The sequence below is a fragment of the Xyrauchen texanus genome, chromosome 1 (genome assembly GCF_025860055.1).
Source record: "Xyrauchen texanus isolate HMW12.3.18 chromosome 1, RBS_HiC_50CHRs, whole genome shotgun sequence".
Taxonomy (NCBI): Eukaryota; Metazoa; Chordata; class Actinopteri; order Cypriniformes; family Catostomidae; genus Xyrauchen; species Xyrauchen texanus.
This window is the reverse complement of record NC_068276.1, coordinates 24842467-24849002: the sequence shown is the minus strand read 5'-3', so window position 1 is coordinate 24849002 and position 6536 is coordinate 24842467. Positions and strand designations below refer to the sequence as shown.

Sequence of the window (6536 nt, the reverse complement as noted above, 5' to 3'; positions counted from 1 at the left end):
AGACTTTTTACTCAATGGAAAAAATAAAGACAAAATAGAGTACATTGTTTGACATTTATTTAAAACAGGTAACATGTTTTAACAATACATTAACAGTATTTAAGAAAAAAAAAAAAAAAACAGAAAATACATTTTAAAATTCAATGAGAGGATCCAAAAACAGAAACCTTACAAAGAGGTAAAACAAACGAACAAACAAAAACAGCCAACCTCAGCAACCATGCCAGAGAAGAAGTCTGGGACATAATCAAGAGAACCCAACGTAGGAAGAGGCGAAAAACAGCCAACATGTCCCACATCAGCTTTTGACATGTGGTCTGAGGGGAAATCCAGGTCTGAGAGGAAAGAAAATCAAGAAAATCTTAGTGGTAAAATAAAGCACATGGCAAAAACTAGTGATCACATTTAAAACACAGCGAACACTTTTAAAAGATACATAAAATGATCATGTTAATGTACTTAACTAATCTTAGAGAGCAAATGAGGGTGTATGTTTGTTACAGCACAGAGGAAAAACATAAAAAACATAATCTTAACAGAAAGATTATGGGGTCAAGACAAGACCAGAAAGTTTAGCTGTGTGTAAAAGAAAGTGATTGTATGTTTTCCAGTTAGCTGGAAAGGAGTAGATAATTAATTGATTTGAGTGTGTGTATGTATATTATTAGTGTATATATGTATAGAGATCTGTTAAGTTTTATGTGCAAACAAATGTTTAAAGCACATTTGAGAGTACAGTGGGGAAAAAGCTATGTGAACCCTCAACCTTTTGGAATTGGTTAGTTTTCTGCATTAATTGGTCATAAAATGTCATCTGATCTTCACCAGTCACAAGTATAGACAAACACAATGTCCTTAGAGGGATAGTTCACCCCAAAAATTCTCATTTACTCACTCTCATGCTATTATACCTGACAATCTTTGAGTCCATACAATGGCATTGATTGGCTGCCATTCTTTTGACACCTAAAAAACAACACAACGATCGAGACATTAAAGGAAAACGCTGACATTTTGGGACTTTAGCTTATTCACCGTATCCCCCAGAGTTAGATAAGTCCATACATACACTTTTCATCTCTGTGCGTGCTGTAACTCTGACTGACGCACCCACCGCTAGCCTAGCTTAGCACAAAGACTGGAAGTAAATGGCTCCAGCTAGCATACTGCTCCCAATAAGTGACAAAATTATGCCAACATTTTCCTATTTATATGTTGTGAGTCACAGTGTGTACAAATAGCAAGGTCATATGAGACACAGCCATCTTTTAACCGTATACATACTGGGAACTATATTCTCAGAAGGCGAAGCACTGCTATTTGGGTAGAGTGATTAGCACAACACTCTGAGCGAACTCTCTGCTCCTCACCACGGGGCTTCTCAGGTGCTGCGAGCAAATCACTCCGCCCAAGTAGCAGTGCTTCGCCTAATCACAACATATAAATAGGAAAATTTTGGTGTTATTTTGTCACTTATTGGGAACAGTAAGCTAGCTGGAGCCATTTATCTCCAGTCTTTGTGCTAGGCTAGCGGTGGGTGCATAAGACAGAGTTACGGCACGCACGGAGATGAAAAGGGTATGTATGGACTTATCTAACTCTGGGGGATACGGTGAATAAGCTAAAGTCCCAAAAAGTCGCCGTGTTCCTTTAATTGACAAGACCCCAGTGGATGAATCAATGTCTTCTGAAGCCAAGCGATAGATGTGTGTAATAAAAATATTAATATTTTTACCATTTTTTTGTGTAAGAAAAACAAAAAAATTTAAATACTAAATGAACTATAAATCATTACTTCTGATTTACTGTCATAAGAGTGTTCACCAGAGGGACATGGTGACGTGACGTACACAAGTTGTGAAGCTCATGCGAAGTGTCGGTCATCCTTGCTTCTGTGTTACTTCTGGAACAAGCTTTCACAATGCACTTACATCACATGTCACATTGTCCTTCTCGTAAGTGTTCATATGACAATAGACTGGAAGCAATGAGTTATAGTTAATTTAGCATTTTTAGGTTTTCTTTATTTTATTACACACACCTATCATGTGGGTTCAGAAGGCATTGATTCATCCTCTGGGGTCATATGAATTACCATCACGATCGCTGTTTGTTTTTTTTAAGACATGCGACAGCCATTCAATGGATTTGTTGCCTTAAAATCTAGTTTTTCTGAAGAAAAAAGCTATATATATATATATCAGGGATCACATGAGGGAAGGTAATGATGAAAGAATATTTTGGGTGAACTAGTCCTTTAAGCTAACAACATGCAAACAATTACAATCTTTCATGTCTTTACTAAACAGATCTCATTAAACATTCACAGTGCTGCAGTAAGTGAACTTCTTGTTGTTACTTAATGACCCACAAATATTTTTTTGTTTTGTTTTGTTTTTGTAATAGTTGTTCATGATTCCCTTGTTTGTTCTGAGCAGTTAAACTGTCCACTGTTCTTCAGAATAAAATCCTCCCCCTGGCACCCTTTTTAATAGTCCATCAGTAGTTCTCATTGTAAAAAAATGGGTCTTAAAATCATGCAGTCACTATTGTAAAGGGTTCAATTGTGCAGAATATGCTGGAAAACCAAAGACTGTGCAGGACATGGTGGATTTTTTCTGAAGAAGATTGGGCAGTTTAACTGTTCAGATCAAACAAAGTACTCATGAACAACCGTCACAAAACAAAAAACAACATTTGTGGTTCATAGAGGTAACAACAAGGTAGTCACTTACAAAATTTACATTTCTATTACACAGCACTGATAGTGGCAAATGGGATGTGTTGAGTAAAATCATGAAAGATTATAATTGTTTGTGTAGCTAGCTTAAACACTTTGTGTTTTGCCTATACATGTGACTGATGAAGATCACATGACATTTTTTGACCAATTAATGCAGAAAATCATCCAATTACAAAGGGTTCAGATACTTTCTTAACACTGAATATGAATGCAGTTAAGAGGTGTGATTCTTTTAGGAAGCTGCACAAATGTGAGTGTCAGTGGGCATTTAAGTTACCTAGACGAAATCCCATTCGAAATCGATGAGTTCTTTAGGAGAGAAGCAACTTTGGGATTGACAGTGGCAGACTTCTTGCTGACAAGTTTTCCCGTATTCTTTGAAACCACCTTGCTTCTGCAGGTCTTCGAACCTCTTTCAGGGTTTATCCCAACGAATCGTCTAAGGGTAATAAAAACACACACACTCTCTTTAAAAGAAAAAAAACTTACAACATCTACCTTTTATCAATTTAAATATTGGATTAAATATAAATTTGCTAAATTAGGGAGCAATAAAATAAAATAAACCAATTTAAAGGGTACTATAAAAGGTGATAAAATACCTTTGAATGAATTCCAATGTGCCACATGCCTCCTCTGGATACTGAAGATTGAAGACATAGAACATAGCAAACATTGTTGCTATTGCAGTCACAAATCTTGGTTGTATGCCCTCACAAACAACAAGACCCTCTAGGGTAATCATCCAGCGTTCAGTACAGTTGTCTGCACTCCCTGAAATGATTTTTCTTTATTATAAACAACACTTAAAATAACAGTTTACACAAAAACTACAATTTTCTGATTATTTACTCACTCTAAAGGCTGACACTTTGCCACATCCCTGAAATTGACATGGAACTATTTTCCCCTCCATAATATGCATCTTTATATGCATGTAAAAGCTTTTCAATGACTCACACCTGACCCGACATAACTCAACATGACATGTTAGGTCAAATGGGGTGAAGGACCTAGCACTATACTCCGTTTGGCCCTCTCCATGTGAGACTTAAAGGCTTCAAACTTTTGAAATGTTTTGTGGAAACCAGGCAGAGCACAACTAAATGTTATATTGGAAACATGCCTGTGAATTCGCATGTGCCTTACAAATGCACAAATGGCACTGCATGGTTGTGCACAAAGTTTGCAAGGATACATGGTATGAAACTTACCAAAGATTAGGGCTGGTACTGTCTCAGTAAAACATTTATCAAGTGAATGATTCCTAGAAAAAAAGAAAATAATTATTACGAAATCTTTAACCAAGCAAAGAAATTCGACGGCAGAGCACGGAGAACATTGAATAGTGGAATTCCTCAGCTGTTGAGAACTGTCCAGTGTTGCCAACTATTTTCAATGGAAAGTAGCTAAAGCCTGCTCGAAAAGTAGCTAAATGTCGCCAGATGACGTCATGCGTCATTAGCATATTAATGACGTCATCGCGTCGTATTTGCATTCTGCCTAATTTGTCGGTACTGTAGCCTACTTCAGTTTATAATAACGGTTATCTCCCCTAAACTGTGCTCATACTGTTTTAGTATAAGTATATAGCCAAATATATAGCCGAATGTCCAGTAAAACGGTTCTCAATTAGGCTACATATTTTCTGTTAGACAACGGAACGGAACGGAACTTAGCTAACGTTACATGTTCTCAACAGCTCCGTGCTCTGCCGTCGAATTTCTTTGCTTGGTTAAAGATTTCGTAACTATTTTCTTTTTTTCTAGGAATCATTCACTTGATAAATGTTTTACTGAGACAGTACCAGCAGTTACTTCCACAGCACTGCCAAATTTCCAGATTTGTAACCTCGACGTCGTTGGACAAAATCACCATACATGTAAGTTGAAGACAGCATATCTGCTGTGATATTATCAGTTATATTTACATGTACATTGATAATTCATAGAGACAATTAGATTCCACAGAATGTGTTTCTTATTCTCTCACATCGTAGGCCTATAAGTTACAACAATGATATTCAGTTCCAGTCAGAGACGTTAAGGATAATCTGCCCCTAGAAGGTAAACCTTAGGTTGAATTAATTACATATATTTACAAACGAACTATGTGCATATTTACAAAAAAAAAAAAAAAAAAAAAGAAACTGCACATTTACAAATTGTGCAGATGTACAAAAGCAAACCTGGGCACATTTACAAGCAAACTGTGTTTATATTTACACACAGAAAAAAAAAAAGAAACTGCACATTTACAAATTATCTGCAGATGTACAAAAACAAAAGCAAACCTGAGCACATTTACAAGCAAACTGTTTATATTTACTAAAACAAACCTGTGCACATTTACAAATTATGTGCATATGTACAAACAAACTGTTTGTATATTTACAACAACAAAAAAAAAACTGCAGTTACAAACTAACTATGTGCATATTTACACAACAATTCTCACAATTCAGTCAATCTAATCTTATTTTATACTAATCTGATAATTTAACCGAACCACACATTTATATGTTATAATTTGGCAGACACGAGTGCCACAATTATGTACATAGACAATGGAAAATATTTGTACAATTTTTTACAACTTTTCTTTGATTCATTCCAGATCACATCATTAGAATGTTGAGACCGAATTCATCTTCATCCACAAGATCCATACCCTCAGTGCTCTCCTCCTGTGGGGTGATATTGGATGCAGAGGATGAGCTAGAACCTGGACAGGACTTAAAAGAATAAGCAGCTGAAGTTCCAAAGAGCTGCAGCACATTATCAGGCAGTTTGTGCTCATAGCATGCTTCTCCAGCCAACCTCAACCCATATCGGATGTAGAGAATAGAGCTGAGGGTCTGCAGGGACATGTGGTTCCTCAGCTTGTTTTTAACGACACTCATTTGACTGAACAACCTTTCTACCTCAGCGTTTGAGTGTGGGAGGGAGAGGACAGAAACTGCAGCAGAAGCCAGGACTTCATATGGGTTTATGCCAGCTGAATCTCTGTACTTTTTAACTTCAGCCCAGAATGCCAATGTGTTTGTTGTTTCCTCCCATTTCTGAAGGTGAATATACCTCCACTGATTGATAATTGTATCAATTGTGTCCGAGCAATATCCTAAAAGATTTGCAAATTTTACCATGTCTGTCAGGCTCTTGTTGCAGTTTAGTGTCTCCTCCACATTGAACAAAGACATGTGCTGCAATATCTTCAAATTATCTGGGAGCCTCGCTCTCAGTTCATTTGCTAAGGAGATGGTGTAGCTCACACATCTCCTTCGAACACAGTCCTCGTCCTCTGGAGAGAGGTTTAGCTGTGTTGCCTTGGACTCAAATATATAGCCAAGGTATGGCTTGGGAGAAATGTGGCCATCTATTGAGTCTTTTAGGACATCAATTTTTGCCATTGGGTTAATGACCCTGCTGCAAACAGACTTTATTAGCCTCATTAAACAGTCAAGCAGCTTAAGCGGATCTGATTGTTCCCCTCAAAAGCCTTAACAGCGGACTGCACCTCACTAATAATAGATTTTAAAAAGTGAGATACAGTAGGTTCTGTGGGTCACTGTACATGGAATGTAGAACATCTGCCATGTAACAGTGTTCACTTGACATGGTAAGGCTGAAATGCAATTTTAGCTCCTCCCACTGATCCAGGATTCTGGACACAGCAGGCTCTATGGAAAGCCAGCGTGTGGCACAGACCTTTGTTATCAGCAAAGGCTTCTCCCCATAGTTTATTGTCTGATAGACAGCCTTGTATGCCTCTCTGCGCTTTGGAGAAATAGAGA

General features: G+C 37.4%; 1 long non-coding RNA gene across 1 annotated transcript; it reads right to left on the bottom strand.

The window, feature by feature from the left end:
- Positions 1-144: 144 nt before the first annotated feature.
- On the bottom strand, positions 145-4293 carry LOC127651743 (uncharacterized). The gene is made up of 4 exons (XR_007971612.1): positions 3958-4293; positions 3346-3517; positions 3021-3182; positions 145-335 (listed from the first exon to the last, which is right to left on the bottom strand). It is a non-coding gene; the product is annotated as an uncharacterized LOC127651743 (long non-coding RNA).
- Positions 4294-6536: the final 2243 nt, after the last annotated feature.